Source organism: Cornus florida, unplaced genomic scaffold (genome assembly GCF_030987335.1).
Source record: "Cornus florida cultivar Cherokee Brave unplaced genomic scaffold, ASM3098733v1 CherokeeBrave_3.0.0_Hap2_Chr05, whole genome shotgun sequence".
NCBI classification, from domain to species: Eukaryota; Viridiplantae; Streptophyta; class Magnoliopsida; order Cornales; family Cornaceae; genus Cornus; species Cornus florida.
Window position 1 is genome coordinate 56,711,861 of NW_026775575.1, and position 18,321 is coordinate 56,730,181.

An 18,321-nucleotide genomic window follows, 5' to 3' on the forward strand; every position below is an offset into this window, starting at 1 on the left:
GGCCTAAGAAGGCGTATTTCAGATTTGATGGAAGAGGCTTAAGCTCAAGAATAGGGGGAGAGATGAGAGATGGAACTGGTGGAGTACTAGAGAGTGAAGGAAGAGGTTCTTTCTTGCTTTTCCAAGGTGGGTAATCCAAAGTGGCCATAGAGTCCATCAAAGCATTCACCTCACTTATGGATCCTTCTGTGTCAAAACCACAACTTTAAAACATTTCACAAACGCACGCCTCAAGAGGGTCCTTAGATAGAATAGAGGGAAGAGTCTCCTCTATGGTTTCATCCAAGACATCCACTAGGAAACACTCGTCTTCATCTGTGGGATGTTGACTCGCATTGAATACATTAAGCTTAACCATCATGTTGCCAAATGAGATATCCATAATGCCAGATCTACAATTAATGGTGGCATTGGCAGTGGCAAGGAATGGCCTTCCTAGGATGACTGGAATGTGATTGGTGAGATTAGGGACTGGCTCAGTATCTAGTACCACAAAATCAACCGGGAAATAAAATTTATCAACCTTAATTAGAATGTCCTCAACAATTCCCCTTAGTTTTTTAATTGATCTATCGGCTAGTTGGATGACTACCGATGTTGGCTTCAAGTCCCCTAATCCTAATTGCAAGTAAACAGAGTATGGAATGAGATTGATACTTGCACCTAAATCAAGGAGAGCTCTACGAACCTCTTGGTTTCCAATAACACAAGAAATAGTCGGAGCACTCGGATCCTTGAACTTAGGAGGAGTGTTAGAAAGAATGATGGAACTCACTTGTTCTGTTAAAAGCACTTTCTTAAGGTCCCTTCCCTTGCTCTTCTTCTTTTGTGTGCACAAGTCCTTCAAGAACTTTGCATATGGTGGAATTTTCCTAATTGCATCTAGAAGAGGAAGATTGATTTTCACTTGTTTAAACACTTCCATCATATCATGAATTTTTCCTTCTTGTCTCCCAAATGATGAAGTCTCTCTCAAAGCTTGAGGAAATGGAGCTTTTGGCTCATAAGGCTTCTCTAATTGGGGAGATGATGATGAAGATGATGGAATGTCCTTTTTGGAACCACTAGCATCCAAGGAAATTGGAATAGAATTTGGAATGGAATGGATGCAACCACTTGGTTGTGCCAATTCATTATCCTCCTTAGGTACCTCTACCTTATTATCCACTTTCCTACCACTCCTCAAGGTAGTAATTGCTTGAACTTGCTCATTTCCAGAAAATTCTGATGAAGGACTTGCTTGCGCCATAAATTGCCCTTTAGGATTGGTCTCAGTTTGACTGGGCAACTTACCTTTCTCTCTCACATTTAAAGAATTAGCTAATTGCCCAATTTGAGCTTCAAGCTTTGCAATTGATTGAGAGTGAGAATGAAACAGTTGATTATCTTTTTGAAGATTACCTAAAGCTTGCAAGACTTTGTCCTCAAAAGCGGAACTCTTAGGAGGCGCTTGATTTGGATTAGAGTAAGATTGAGAATTTGATGCTTGAGGATGAGAATATTGATTCACATTTTGAGGATAAAATGAAGGACGGTAACCTTGAGAATTCTAATTTTGATTTTGGAGATGTGGGGGAACATACTTTGCTTGGTAACCTTGAGTTTGAGGAGGGTTTGCACTGTCTCCTTGATTTCTCCATGCAAAGTTTGGATGATTTTTCCACCCCGGATTGTAAGTATTGGAATAAGGGTTGTTCCCTTGATGAATGAAAGCAGCATTTGCTTGTTCTTAAGACTCACTTGGTATAATTTGTCCAAGAGGGCAATTTGAAGTATGGTGAGTGTAACTAGAATAAGTCATGCACATTTCATTGGAATGGTGAGGATATGATTGAGTTACCGGACCTTGATTCAAAAGGAATGTATCAAACCTTTGAGTAAGATTTTTGACCTCAGCGGCAATTTCCATGGAAGAGTCTATTTGATTTATAGCTTTCTTTCCTCCCATATGTGCTAGGTGACTACCCCTAGAAGATGAAGATCTATGCATTGAGTTTTCACTCATTTTTTCGAAAAGTTGCCAAATTTCATCTTCATTTCTTTCAATGTAGCTTCCGCCACAAGAAGCATCAACAATGCCCTTATTGGCATCGGATAACTTGAAAAGAAACATTGAACTAATTGCTACTTAGGAATGTCATGATGTGGACACTTCCGTAGCAAGTCATTCAAACGTTCCCATGCTTCATGAAGGGGTTCTCCTTCTTGTTGTTTAAATTCACGAATGGAAGTTCTCATGGCATCAGTTCGACTTGCAGGGTAATACTTTTTTAAGAACTCTTGTTGCAATTGTGCCCAAGAGGTGATTGTATTTGGCCGCAAGTTGTTGAACCAATATTTAGCTTTATCCCGAAGAGTGAAAGGGAAAAGCTTCATTTTTAGGACTTCTTCTGGAACATCCGTGATTTTCACGGTGGAACAAACTTCCAAGAACTCATCTAAATGTTTATAAGGCTCTTCATTGCTCAACCCATAGAAAAGGGGGCACATGTTAATGGTGGAAGCCTTAATCTCATAATGATGAGCACGAAAATTTGGCAATTGAATGCAAGTGGGTGCATTATATTGATTTGGAGTGTAACGATCCCTAAGGACCATTGGAGGATTGAGAGGATTGAGAGGAGGATATGGCATTTGACCTTGTTGAGGGTATGCCATTTGAACATATTGTTGTTGTTGCTCACCAATTGGGAGAATAACATTTGGCCTTGGCATCCCTAGATTAGGTTGTTGCACCGCATGATTAACTGGTTGTGGCATTCCCAAGGGTGGATGCACACCTTGAGGATCCACAATATGAACTTGTGGTGGGTGGTGCACACCATTATGATCCACATGACCAAGATCTACAATGGGATCTTCAATTGGATCTTCCATTAAAGGTGATGGAAGATCAAAATTTGAAAGATTAAGATGACTATCCCTAGTACTACTTCTTAAATGCCGAAGAAAAATTTCGAGATTTTGATTTACAGGAGCAAGAGGACGATTAAGTGATCTACGACCATGCATGCACTAGAACAAGTCAACACACCAACATTTCAAAATTTCAACCTCCACATACGATGTTCCCAAACTCCTCAATAATATCAATGCACTTAACACAAATAAGTGCCTCCACACGGGCCGATGCCTTCTACAAGAAGGTATGCTTGGACTTAAAAATAAAACAATTCAATTTAAGCCTCCACTTGGGCTGTCCAAAGCATGCAAATTGGTATACAATTAAAGTACTAAAATTAAAGAGAACTTACAGATGGTCCTTAAGCAACTTCATTTTTTTTTTTTAATTGCTTCTAAGTCCAGCGTTTGCTCCACTTTGCTTCAAGTACCTAATTGACAAATCAAATAAAAAAAAAAATTAAAAATTAAAATGACTTAAAAGTAGACAATCAACAAAGAACTAATGTTTAATTCAATTCTTCAAAACCGTTAGATCCTCGGCAACGGCGCCAAAACTATGGTGCGACCGAGCGTGTGCACAAAATAATGCACAACATTTTAGGTTTAGAAATAATGTCAAGTGGGCACCATATTTTAAAATTTATAAAACCACGAAACACTTATACTATGGAGTATGAAGTGAGCAGGGATCGTCCCAAGAGATCTAAACAATTATAGGTTTTCCAGAATTGAATTCTACTTTAATGCTTATGTGATTGCCAAAAGGGTTTTGTTTGTGATTAAAACTAATTTTAAACTAAATGATTGCAATAAAGAAATAGAGTTTAAGAGATTGGAAAGAGACTTAGGGTGTAGGATTCACCACTAAGCACATTCCCTAACTCACTCACTTTCAACTAATTGGGGAAATAATACTATGTAATCTATATGTGGCTAACAAGTGCAATGAAAAGTGTAAACCATCAATTTCAAGCATGAATCAACTACCTAATGACAATTAAACTAAGTGTAGTGCAATTCACCCATTCAAAGCATGATTTATCAATCCAAGTTTCAAATTTAACACACATTAATCTAGAAGATAATCCAATTGTGACAAAAAGTATGGAATTCAAACATAAGTATGGATGGTCTACTTACCTAATAATTGAATTGCAATTAAATTAATTAAACTTAAATTAAACTAATTAAACATGAATTTAAAACTAATTAGACAACAAATTAACCTAAACATGTAGTACCATCCATCAAATGGAAGCATTTTTCATCAATTTGAAACACAATTACAACTAAGCAATACCATGCATAGCCATCACAAGAATCAATTAACAAAGAATTCATGTGTAAAATTTGTTTATCAATCAACCACCCATAAGACAATATGAGATTAATACAGATAATCAATTGGAAGAATTTAATTCATAATATTCAAGACTATACACTAATTACATAAATTAATCCCCAAAAAGTATGAAAAGAGAGAGAGAATAGGTTACATGCTTAGGGTTTATCCAACCCTAAGTAGAAGAATCAGCCACTCATGGTTGATGGAGTCGAAGACAGGACAATCCCCATCATCTACTTCATCTTCTCTGAACTTTTCTTCCAAACCCTAGCCTGTTCTTCTTTTTCCCTTTCTTCGCGTGTTTTTCCAGAGAGAAAATACGATACTACGATACAGAAAAATAATAATAATAAAACTCTTTTTTCTTTCTCTAATAATCTTTACCTAAAAAAAAAATAAAACTAACCCTAATCTAATGGCTCATTGGGCCTTAAGTAACAATCTCATTAAAGCCCAACAGTTCCCAAAATGAGCCCAAAAATTAAATAAAAACTGTAATGTTGCTAAGTCCTGGGGGATCGATCCCCCCACCCTGGGGATCGATCCCCCCAGAGTTGACAAATTCCTTTAAGCCTTATTCAGCTCTATTTTTGCCCCGGGCTATTTGGTTTGCTTCTCCATCTTTGGGAACATCATCAAAGGCCCGAAATTGACTGCTTTGTGCCATTGTCTGAAAATCTTTGCTTAACTCCAAAAAGGCTTAATTGGACCGTTCTTAGCTCATTTTAACTTTATTACCCTGAAATACACATAAACATAAATTATGACTAAAACATAAAATTAAGATAGATGCAAAGACTAAAATACCTTAGCTTAGATGCTGAAATGTGCAACATTTAAGCACTTATCAATAAGGAATCAATTGACTTATGTTCAGAAAATGAGTCATTGAAACTTGTCATTAAGGACCAAATTGATGTTTTGCCTAAGCTCACTAAAGGAAAGGAAAGCCTACCTATTATGCTTGTAAAACAAAGAAGTGTTTACTTCAAAAATGGGATAGGATTTAATCCTTACAATAAAGATGCATGTCTATTGAAAAGGAGAAACTCTTTTGTTAAGAATTATTCTCAATGCTATCATTGTAAAAAAGTTTAGACATAAAATCTATAGTTGTCCATTTAAAAAGAAGATAAGGACTAAGAAGATTTGGGTTCCGAAAGGAACATATGTGCATTTTCCTAATGTTTATGGACCCAAGAAAATTTTGGGTACCAAAAGAAGAACCTTTGAGTTTTTCTTGTAGGAATTCTTGAAGGGCAACAAATGATGAAAGATTGTTCCAACTTCCTCACTCTCAAAACTTATGATGAAGGATGTTTTACATTTGGGAACAACTCCAATGTCAAGGTAATTAGTATCAATGCATATATGAGGAGTACTTAAGAATGTATTGTACTCTAGAATAACATTGGTATTTTAAGTTAATGATATGATATATCTCATGAATCATCTTGGTACAAGCTTTCATTGAAAATGCGAATTATGTTTAAATGCATGTATTATTGAAAACTATTTTGTTCATACATTACCATCTTGATATTGCATTTGATTTGCTACACTTATAATTGGATAAAATTTGATTTGAAAAGTGTATGTCTAATGAGAAACATTACATTTCAATACACTATCCTCCTTAATTGTTGAATACTTTAAGGATTTCAAAAATGGGGCACTTAATTCAATTTTGCGCACTTAGGAAGAATCGTATTCTTCTTGTCAATTCTTGGATATGATCATAGATAATGCACTTGGAATTACATTATGATCCATATATGAAATTAGGTTTTCCACTCAATTGTTACTCATTTTATATTAGTTCATTGAGTTGTATTTTGCCATAAGCATATATACTTATTGAATTGACAAATGCTCTAGCATGCTAAATCCACTAAAATTGCAAATTTATTTTGAAACGTATTGTTTAAAGAAAGTATCACATTTGTGCCTTATTAAATTAAGTTCCAAAAGGAACCATATAAATGTGTACTAACAAATAAGGACCCTAAAAGAATTGAGTACCAAATAATTTTGCTTGAGTGTGTTTTGTAGGTTTAAAATCATATTCACTCAAGAACAAATGGACTCTCAAAAATGGATACCTAAAGCATAAAAGAGAAGTCATACCAAGAATTTTTTTCTCTCACAAAAGGATGAAAGGTGCACCACATTGAGAATCAACTCCTAAGCTAATGAAGTTAGTACAATTGGTAAACAATTCTCTTTCCCCATCAATGATGTGCAATTTCTTATATCTAGTCAATGCTTAATGGTGATCTTAATATGCTACTCATTCAAATGACATAGGTGTATTATAGATTTTGATGATTTACATGAAAAGTAATGTGTTATGGCATATTGTTAACCCTTAATGCTACTTCGTTTAAATTTAATCAAATCTTTTTAAGTGGTTATGTCTAAGAAAATCATTTATATGTTTGTGTGATGATAATTGCTTTATCTACATTTTATTGGCATCACTCTTTGCATATATGAAAATGAGGTTATTGAACTTGAAAATGTTTAGATGGACTTGACAAAATGAGAAATCAAACAAGTCCTCAATTGAAAACCTCAAGGAATAAAACTCCTTAGAAGAGCCATCACATAAGATCTAAGAATGAAAGCTTATAATGCCTTCCTAAGAGTTAAGGAGTTGTTCACCTTCATTATTTTGATCCATTATTGGTGAACTTTATCAATTTGCTAGTTATTGGAACTATTTTTTTTATACTATCTTAGTTCCTTAACTTTTCTTTCACATTGTTGTTGGTTTCCTTGATGGAGTCGCCACAACCAACAAAGCTTGAAAGTTGTGTGTGAATTTAGGAGGTGGCCAAGTTTTACATTTATAGAAAGCCACTACTACCTTTCTCTATATAAAATATAGATAGGGCGAGTAGAGATCGTCCCAAGGGATTTGATGGTGTATCGAATTGTGAAACTATGGTAATTAGGGTTAGTAGGTCGAGTGATCACACAATTGGTTGGTTGGTTGATTAAGCTAAATTGAATTCAACTAAATAAAATAATATGAGGTAAACAAGAGAGAGAGGGGTCTTGGGGTGTAGAGATCACCACCAAGCAATACTTTTCTATACTACTAACAAGTGATCAATTGAGGGTAATGGATGTGTTGCAATATGATAATGGTGTGTGTGCATTAGGTTGATTCAATTGGCAAGGATGACAAATCAAGCAAGTATTGTCTAAACATCATGTGAAGAGCACAATATATCTAAACAATAGAGCATATATTGTCTAGACAACTTGGGGATAACACAATAGATCAAAACAAGTCATTAATCATTCATTAAGCTCACAATCCACATGCAACACAATGTTAGAGGAATATGCCATTTGGACTCACAAGCGTGGAACATCAAACATCAAGAGTAGATTGTCCTCCCATCTAACATTACACTACCACTACACTAAATCTACACCACTAGCATGAAAATAAAGCTATCTAGACTAGGGGAGAGGCACAAACCATCAAGAATAGGCATAAACCATCAAATGAACCAAAATAGCATTCATTAAGCATATCATCTTGATAATCTCTAGATCTATAGCATCAATACACATAGACATGCATCAAAAACACTAAATCTAGAGATAAGCACATGAATATCCTACTCTACCATACATAGACATATGGATGGAATAGAATAGTCAATTGGAAGCATTAAACCATACAAACATGAAATAATCAAGATTTATATATACATGAATATCAAGATGTATCATATAACACTAATCCCTCAATAATACACAAGATTAGAGTATAGAAAGCATGCTTGGGGCTAACTGTAGCCCCAAGAAGATGTCTAGCTACTTATGGTAGTGATGATCCAACCCTCAAGGGCTAACTCCATGGCTGCTCCTTGTTGGTGAAGATCTCCTCCAATGGTTGCTCTAGCTTCCTCCCTTCTTCCTCTCCAAGAATAGCCTCCAAGATGATTTTCAATGTGTGACAAGAGACTCTAGAGCCTTCTCCAAAAAGTGTATCATATTCCTTATATAGGTAGGTCAAATACACCCTATGATGAGCTGTGGTTGTGCAAGACATATTCTCCAATGATTGGATGAAGGACGGAATAAATGAGCTGGACTTTAACTTTTTCTCGCTGGAGGAAGTTCGATCGATCGAACCTTAACTTGGATCGATCGAAGATGGGTTCGATCGATCGAACTGCATCTTGGATCGATTGAAGTGGTCTGACTCCTCCGGATAAGGACATGGCTGAGATATTTTGAAGATATTTATAGGGAAAAGGACAAAAGTGGTTGGTAGGCGTACAGCTGTGGATAAGATCAATCATTTGAATAGGACAAAATAGGGTTCGATCGATCGATCGAAGGTGATGTTCGATCGATCGAACTTGGAATTTCAGCAAAGGCCAAGGTTAGATCTATTGAGAAGTACTGTGATCGATCATATATGTTCGATCGATCGAACTCTAAGTTGGATCGATCGAACTTTTCAGCTGCACAACTTAATTCCTTTTTGCTCCTTTCTTTCTCCACTTTGCTCCCTCCTTTGGTTTATCTCAGGATTGCTTCAATTAAGCTCTTATTTGGCTGAGTTAGCTTAATTTTGGGATTAGTGCCTGAAAATATAAATAACACGTAATAAGTCTAAAACGGTAAAGTAAGATAGATAAAGGTACTAGAATGCTTAAGCTTAACGTGTTTAAATGCGCACTTTTCGGTGCTCATCACACCCCCAAACTTAAATATTGCTAGTCCCTAGCAATGAACTAAGAAGTAAAGGAATGAAATGAACAACTAAACAAGTATAAACTGGAAAGCAAGTAAAATGATAACACCATTTTCGTAGGGAACACGATTGCATTTAGCATATGCAACAATCCTTTTAAACCCCTAGGTTACCCCTAGTGGACGAGTGAAGTCTCGTGAGGGTTTCCAGAAATGATACCTACAAACATTAAGCTCATTCTTTCAAAAGAGGCACCAATATTGCAAACAAGCATTGGGAGAAAACTACCTCAAGTATGCAAATTTTCAACCGTTTCTAAGCAATCTCCCAAAATTTCAATATCAAGCAAGCAAGTATGGTTCTCCACATATCAAGAAAATGATCATGAAAATCGAAACAAGTCTAGAATCCATGTGAGAGGTCCGGCATCAAGTGTGTTGCTATCTTAGCCAACTAGAGAAGTAATCACATCCTTACCCTCAAACTAGCACACAAATCTAGTACCGATCATCAAGATAAGAGAGTGGACCTTTTATTAAAGCTTTATTGTTCTAGGTGCGCTTATTCTTTTCACTCTATTTTTTTTTCTTTTTTTTATTTTTTTTTATTGAGGATCAAAGATGGAAATATTGTGCAATGTGTTGATCTCTTAAGCTTTTTAGAAGATTCATGTAGCGAGCTTTAGGTCAATGACTCCCAAACCAGATGGCTTTAGGGCATTAGGTGTTAAAACACCCCTACGGACTTACAAACTCAAATCAACTAGGCTACAAATCAAGACAACAACCATCTAATCATTTCCTACTTCTCACCTTTTGGGAGAAGTCCTCACTTTTATTACTTTTGCAACTTCTTTTTATTTTATTTAATAATAATCAATTATTAACCTAGAGTTTGGGCCCTCCACCTTTCGGCGCGAGAAGTTCACTGCTTAATGAGGCAAGAATCCCGGCTACTCAATGAAATGGGGTTGTTATCCACCTTTATCATGAATGAAAGCTTTCAATGCACTACTAGCCCAATTGGGATATAACCAATTCAATAATCAACAAAGCATGTACCCCGCAAATGAATGCTAGTGTGCACCGGTGCTAGTGTAGAATCCTAGAATGAATCTCAAAACAATCACAAATTCAGGATGATGCGGACCACAAATGCAAGCAAGATATCAATCTTTTGAAAAATTTACTCCTAAATGGCATCCTCAAGGCATACAAGGAGTATTGGACTCTCAAGTCAAGCAACTTTTAAATTTTAAGCAATATAGTCCTCAAAAGATCAAAATCATAGCTAGAAATGGACCAAGTATAGAAATTTCCCTCAAATACACAAGACATGCTCAAAATTTGAATTTTAAAGTATTTTAAAGTAACATTGAAACATACACCAATACCCCCAAACTTAAACTGCACATTGTCCTCAATGTGTGAAGAGAACAAAGGAAAGAGTATACCAGTGCTTTAGACATGAATGACGGGATAGAAGTATCCAAAGTGGGTGGCATGGCCCCCCCAAACTTGGGATAAACTGTGGTCCTGAAAAGTTTGCACTCGGATAAACTCATTAGATAACAAGATAGGATAATCAGTGCACAGTAGACATGCAAGTGTAAAATGGGATAAATAGAGAATAGAGAGAGAGGTGTAAGAGTGGTCCTGAAAAATTGGGCAGCACTCTCTCACTGAAGTCACTGTGGTGTACCTGATGGAGTCAAACATACAAATATGAGATACTAAGAGACATCCATAATCAAAAAGCAATATATAGAGAATATAAAGTGCAGGTACATCAATAAAATAATAAAGCTGACAGATCGGTCGCAAAGTATAATACAGTAACAGTGACAGTATAATACAGATCCAGAATAAAAGAAATGAAAGTATAGAACAACTGGAAGTGGAGTCTCAGGAGGCCTGATCGTGAAGATCTGCAGTGGCTGGAGGTGCAGGTGCAGGTGCGGGTGCAGGTGTAGGGAGTCGGCTGGAGAGATCGGCAAAGCAAGCCATGACATCCGCCCTGAAAGAGGTGAACTCAGCTCGGTGGGCAGTGATGCCGGCTCGCATGGCTGCTACATCCTCCTCTAGTGTCTGCAAGCGTGCTCCGAATCCGGGAGTGGGAACTGGAGACTCAGGCAGAGATGCCTCTGAAGAAGACTCCCGAACTAGCTCCTGAGCAGCGGCTCGATCACTGGTATCATCGGCATCAGCATCATTTGCAGCATCGGTATACTCCTCCGCAGGTCGCTCCAGGTCAATATCCATGCGATCGGTAGCCGGACTGACTAGTGCGCCGTCCGCTATGATATCTGCTGCTGCTGGAGGTGCCGGCTGTGCCTGGGCTGCCTCCTCCTCCTCTAGTTCAGCTGCTGCCTCTACAGCTGGCTCCTGAAGACTCCGAATAAGAGCATTGTAGCTCTTATTCCAGTCGCTCCTCCTATAGAAGCTGGACTGTGCAAGGGGCTTCTCATCTGGGGGCACTCTGTAGCGCTGGTCAAGAAGGATCTGCGTGATGAGGTGTCTGAAGGGCAGGACCTTGGACCGCTTAGGGTCCTTCCTGGAAATGAAAGAATCATACAGCAACCTCATCACGGTCCAGATGAGGACTGGGATAGAAACCCAGCAGCCCGTGTAAAAAGCGTAAAGAGCTGTCAAGTAGTCATGACGCCTCTGGATCTTGTGGCCCGCCATGTAAATGTTCTGGAAGAGAACTGTGTCGATGAACCAGAGGTCGTCAGGCAAGAAGGTCCTGGTGACGAATGTCTGACCGCCAGTATGATGGCCTGTCAAGGAGACAGCTATGTCAGAAAATGAAGGCCTATGCAGCCTCAGGTATGTCTCTGCAATCTCAGGTGGACACTGGTGTGGGCACCGGCAAGCACTGGCCAGAGTGTCAACTGTGATGACAATCTCGTGGCCGTCCAGTGTAGTGATCATCTCTGCGGTAGATCGTGGCGAGGGCTAGAGATGCTAAAAGAATAGCCGCACCAGTCGCGGGTATACAAGGCCGGTGACTGGGGTAAGGATGGCTGAGAGGCCCCGCTGCATGATATCCTGATAGCCAGACCGGGTCAGGATAAACTCGGAGAAGTACTCAGTATCGAAGTACGACTCCTGAGCCACGGTCATGGCTGCATATCTCGGCAGCAACTGGTCATGGCGCTGAGCCGGTAGAGGTGGCTGCGGTGATGGCATGGCGGCTGCATCTGCCTGATGGCGTGTAAGAGAAGGTGATGGTGTGAAGGCTGGAGGAGCCTGGGATGTAGATGGCACATGGTCAGCTCCCTCCTCAGCCTCGTGGGATGGGGACTGAGGGGGAGTAACCTGTGCGGGCTCCTCCTGAGCATGAGATGGCTCTGCAACCATCTCTATCCTGGGCCGTATATGTTTGCGGGGTCGCTGTGGTCCCGAAGATCGCTTGGCTAGTGTCTTGAACCACGGAGGCATGATCTGTAAAAAGACAAGAAAATTTCAATATATAAGTCAGTGCCAGATATATAAGAATTTAAATGCATAATAGAAACATGTATGTCAAATAAGATAGACAAAATATGGATGACATGAATCTATGATAATGATGAAATATGAGTCATGCTAAGCAATGTAGGTATAAAATGCATCCAATGTGGAATATCACAGGCATTGTGTATATAAAGATAGCATGAAGACGACACAAGATGAATGGAGTGTGTATGTGTGATCTTTGAAAGTTCGATCAATCGAACTTTAAGTTCGATCGATCACAGAAATTTTTGATCGGTCGAAGTGAAAAATGTTCAAAAGTTGGATCGATCAAAGTGAATTGGATCAATCCAACACTTGGATCGATCGAAGCATGAAAGTGCACAAGATTGGATCAATCGAAGGTAGTGAAATGAAGTTCACTACTTCGATCGATCGAAGCACAAATTCGATCGATCGAACTGTGCGAGTGCCGAATCTGAAAAGTCGCAGATCTGTGAGCTCTAGAGCACGGGGCCCATACAAACGTGTTTGTGGGCCCATCTACACACCAAACATCTAATCCTCAACACCCAAACACTCCCCAAATGCCAAATCAAATAAAAAATCCCCAATTTTGGTTCGACCGAATGCATGTGTGTATATGTATATCATAATCATGAAATTGATGCTTCAAAATGGATGATTAATACACATACAACATAAATCAATATAGAAAATCATGAATCATGCATCGATTAAACTTTTAAATCAAGAAATGGCTCGCGATTTACCTCAAAACCGAGAGGGATGAGATGAGAGAGAGGGGGCGAAGCCGCGGTGAAAAAAAAAAAGCTTGAGTTGGCCGGAATTTGCTCGCCGGAGATGGGGAAGATGATTGGGAATTGGGTTTTTGCCGGATTAGGATGAGATTGAGAGAAGAGGGAGACTAGGGTTCGGTTTCCTTTTGAAGTTGGATCGATCCAAAGTGATCGATCCAACTCGGTTATATTTTAAAAACACGATATGCAGAGTTCGATCGATCGAAGATGGAGTTCGATCGATCGAACTTAGGTCTCCACTCTTAATGGCATTTTTTTGAAATTTTGGATTTTTTTTTTTTTGAAATGAATTTTGAAAAATCAAAGGAAATTAAATTAATGAGATGTAAATTTCGATCGATCGAAGAAAGATTTCGATCGATCGAAGAGGATAAAGAATGTACAAGTTTAAGGGTTCAAGAGTTGACACGTGTTGGAACCTTGGATCGATCGAACTTAGAATTCGATCGATCGAACATGAAAAATTTTGAAAAGTCCCGAGAGCATGCATTTTGGAATTTGGATGCAGATCCAAAATTTTTCTAAGTGTTGGGACTCATGATCCATCGAACCACATGTTGGATCGATCAAAAGGTAGTTCGATCGATCGAAATGGTTTACGATCGATCGAACTTTTGAAAATTTGGAGATCCCGAGAGCATGCATTTTGGAATTTGGATGCAGGTCCAAAATTTTTCTAAGTGTTGGGTGCAAAATGAGAGCTGGATCGATCGAGTCCATAGTTGGATCGATCGAACCAAAACTTGGATCGATCGAAATTATGCCTAAATGCTCAAAATGACTTGAATGCTCATGCAATCCCTTACTCAGTTCCTTCCAATGTATACGAACCATAAAAATAGTATCTAGACTTCGCAAGAATCAAAATGCAAGATACAAATGAGGGAGGAATAGGGTTTTGACATCCTACGAATTTCGGTGCTAGTCTTTAACGTCTCTAGCAAGACCTAGGGTTCTTTTAACCTGGATCAAAGATCTTGCAATGCATCCCCTCTTTTTTGGGATGAGAGATGTTTCGAGTCACTCCCAACAAATGGTTCTTATAAGAACTTGTTGGGATAAACTCAAAAGACGTCTTGAGTTCCTTATCAAAACTTTCCTTGGGCTTCCACACCCTTTCACAACAAGAGTTCGAAATCACTTTTCTTGCATGCAATGCTGAAGATGAAGATGAAGGCTTTGAAACATTGTTCATGCACAAAAGCTCATTCCTTTCACAAGCAAGATCATGATATTCCTCTACCACATTAACCTCTTCCTCATATTTGTCAAATGGATTGGGTGTGCAGTTAAAGATGTTCAACTTCACTCTCATGTGCCCAAAAGAAATCTTCATTATCCCCGTCCTACAATTTATGTTGGCATTTGAGGTTGCCAAGAAAGGACGACCAAGGATAACCGGAATTTGGTTCTTTGGATTGGGCACTGGTTCCGTGTCAATAACGACAAAGTCAACCGGGAAGAAGAACTTATCAATCTTAATCAACACATCCTCAATTATCCCCCTAGGCTTCTTAATGGATCGGTCGGAAAGTTGTAAAACCACCGACGTCGGTTTCAATTCACTTAGGCCCAATTTGACATAAACCGAATAGGGAAGAAGGTTAACACTAGCCCCTAAGTCAAGAAGTGCCCGGTTGATGACATGTTCACCAATGACACAAGATGTTGTAGGTGCACCGGGGTCCTTAAACTTTGGCAAAGTGTTGTGTTGTAGAATGGAACTCACTTGTTCGGTTAAGACCACTTTTTTTGATGTTTGGCTCTTGTTCTTCCGCTTTTGGGTGCATAAGTCCTTCAAGAATTTGGCATAAGCCGGAATTTGCTTACTTGCATCCAAAAGTGGAAGATTGACTATGACTTACCTAAACATATCCATTATCTCATTGTTCTTGGTCTTTTGCCTTTCTTTTGAAATGGACCCTTTCAAGGCGTCCGGAAATGGAGTTTTTTTCAAAAACTCTTTCAGCATTTTCTTTCAAAGAATTTTTAGCATTGGACTTGTTCGATTCATTGGATTTCAAATCACTTTTCAAAGAAGAATCATGAATAACATTTTTCAAAGAACTTTTCTCAAACACATTTTTCAACACTGTTTTCAATGAATCTCTTTGGAAATCATCTTTCAACTCACAATTTGAGGGTTTCTCATTCTCAAGATCATGCACATGCAATGAAGGAGGAATAGTGTGTGGAACGGGATGGGTGACAACTTGAGGTTGTACACGTTCACTCTCTTCATTAGGCATTCTAACTTGATTATCTACTACCCTACCACTTCTCAAGGTTGTTACCGCATTGACATGCTCAACATTATGCCCTTCCAATGAGGATTTGGTTTCTACAGCACATTGTTGTTTGATTGGGGCATTCATGTGCATCTTTCCCTTCTCTCTAGCATTAAGTGTTTCAGCTATTTGCCCTACTTGGGTTTCTAGCTTGGCAATTGATTGAGAATGAGAATGCAACAATTGAGTATTTGCTTCTAGAGTGCCCAAAGCATTTAAAACCTTTTCCTCAAAAGCGGAACCTCTAGAATTTCCTTGAGAATATGATTGGTTAGGAAAAGGAGAACTAGCAAATTGATTTTCTTGTGAGTTATATGGTCTTGAACCTTGGGATCCTTGGTTTTGAAGTGGAGGTGGAATGTATTTCCCTTGAAAATTGCCTTGGGAAGAGTTCGAGACCTCCCCTTGGTTTTTCCAAGAAAAATTAGGATGATTCCTCCAACCGGGATTGTAATGGTTACCATAAGGATTGTTCCCTTGGTTCACAAATGTTGCATTAACTTGCTCAATGGGTTCATTTTGAATTTGTCTATGAGGACAATTAGAAGTAGAATGAAGAACACTAGAACAAGTCATACATGATTCATTTTGAGCTCTAGGAGAATGGTTCGGAAAGGAAGACACTTGATTCGCCAAGTTTTGATTGATCAATTGATCAAACTTTTGAGATAAAGACTTCATCTCGGCAGTTATATCATCTGAGTGGTCAACTTGATGCAAGCCAACACTCTTCCTACCTTGAGAATTTTTACCATTCCTAGATGACAATGTTCTATGCAAAGAGTTTTCACTCATGCTCTCATAAAGACGCCACACGTCTTCCTCTTGCTGGTCTATATAAGACCCTCCCATTGAAGCATCAACCATGCCTTTATAATTGTCCGATAAGCTTTCAAAGAAGAATTGGACCAATTGCCATTTAGGCATGTCATGGTGAGGACACTTCCTAAGCAATTCATTGAAGCGTTTCCATGCCTCGTGGAAAGTTTCTCCCTCCCCATGTGTGAATTCCCTAATGGCGGTTCTCATAGCATTGGTCTTCAAAACCGGATAATACTTTTTCAAAAATTCTTGTTGCATTTCTGCCCAAGAAGTTATAGAAAAAGGCCTAAGGTTGTTAAACCAATACTTCGCCTTATCTTTAAGGGTGAATGGAAAAAGTTTCAGCCTTAAAACTTCTTCCGGCATGTCCGTGTATCGAATGGTAGAACAAACTTCAAGAAACTCATCCAAATGCTTGTAAGGTTCTTCACTAAGAAGTCCATGAAAGTTAGGTAGCATTTGGATAGTTTGTGCTTCTAATCTCATAATGGTGTGCTCTAAATGGTGGCAATTGAATGCATGTGGGTACATTATACTCATTAGGCACATAGTGATCTCTCAATGCGAGTGGTGGATTAGCAACTTGAGGTGCAACATGGACACCTTGGTTATATTGAGCTTGATTAATGATAGGGGGTTGTGGTGCATATATTGGCCTTGGAATTCCCATTGGAATTTGGCCTTGCTGTTGAGGAGGTTGATGAATGTATGGCCTAGGCATGCCTAATGGAACTTGCATATTATCATTTTGCACATTAGGGTGAAGGATGCCTTGTTGGTCTATGTGACCAAGGTCTTCAACATGATCATCATTGAGAGCGTCCATTGGTAGATTGGTTCTATGTGAACTTCCTCTTCCCCTTGGATTCCTAATAATGGATTCTAAATGCAAATCAAGAGGGACAAGAGTAGGTCTCAATGAACGACGACCATGCATGCACAATGCAACACGAATAAGCAACTTTTTCAACAATGCAATTAAACTTCACAACCATAATTTTCAAATGCAATGTATGTCAAATAAATGCCTCCACGTGGGCCCCCGATTTAACTAAGGAGATTGAGTAAGAAGGACTCATAATAGTCCTTTAGCACTTCAACTCCAAATTTAAAAGCTTAGCTTAGCAAAATTTTTTTTTTTTTTTTTAGCAACTCTTCATTTTTAGCAATTTTTTTTTCCTTTTTGCATGCTTTGCTCCTTAGCTTTGAAGTTCTTTGCTAGCTCCTTGCTCAATGCACCTTGTTAATGAAGAACAAACTTAATAAGTAATCAAAAACAGAAAATAAAAAGAAAGTAAAGACACGATCAAAAGAGTACTAATCCTAATTGAATTTCACAATTCGACGTTGCCAATTTAAAATCCCCGGCAACGGCGCCAAAAACTTGTTGTTGGTTTCCTTGATGGAGTCGCCACAACCAACAAAGCTTGAAAGTTGTGTGTGAATTTAGGAGGTGGCCAAGTTTTACATTTATAGAAAGCCACTACTACCTTTCTCTATATAAAATATAGATAGGGCGAGTAGGGATCGTCCCAAGGGATTTGATGGTGTATCGAATTGTGAAACTATGGTAATTAGGGTTAGTAGGTCGAGTGATCACACAATTGGTTGGTTGGTTGATTAAGCTAAATTGAATTCAACTAAATAAAATAATATGAGGTAAACAAGAGAGAGAGAGGTCTTGGGGTGTAGAGATCACCACCAAGCAATACTTTTCTATACTACTAACAAGTGATCTATTGAGGGTAATGGATGTGTTGCAATATGATAATGGTGTGTGTGCATTAGGTTGATTCAATTGGCAAGGATGACAAATCAAACAAGTATTGTCTAAACATCATGTGAAGAGCACAATATATCTAAACAATAGAGCATATATTGTCTAGACAACATGGGGATGGCACAATAGATCAAAACAAGTCATTAATCCTTCATTAAGCTCACAATCCACATGCAACAC

General features: G+C 38.5%; 1 non-coding gene across 1 annotated transcript; it reads left to right on the plus strand.

Annotated features, from left to right (window-relative positions):
* The first annotated feature begins 2,134 nt into the window (after window positions 1-2,134).
* Window positions 2,135-2,241, plus strand: LOC132310675 (small nucleolar RNA R71). Its single transcript, XR_009482674.1, has one exon. It is a non-coding gene; the product is annotated as a small nucleolar RNA R71 (small nucleolar RNA).
* The last annotated feature ends 16,080 nt before the right edge of the window (window positions 2,242-18,321 follow it).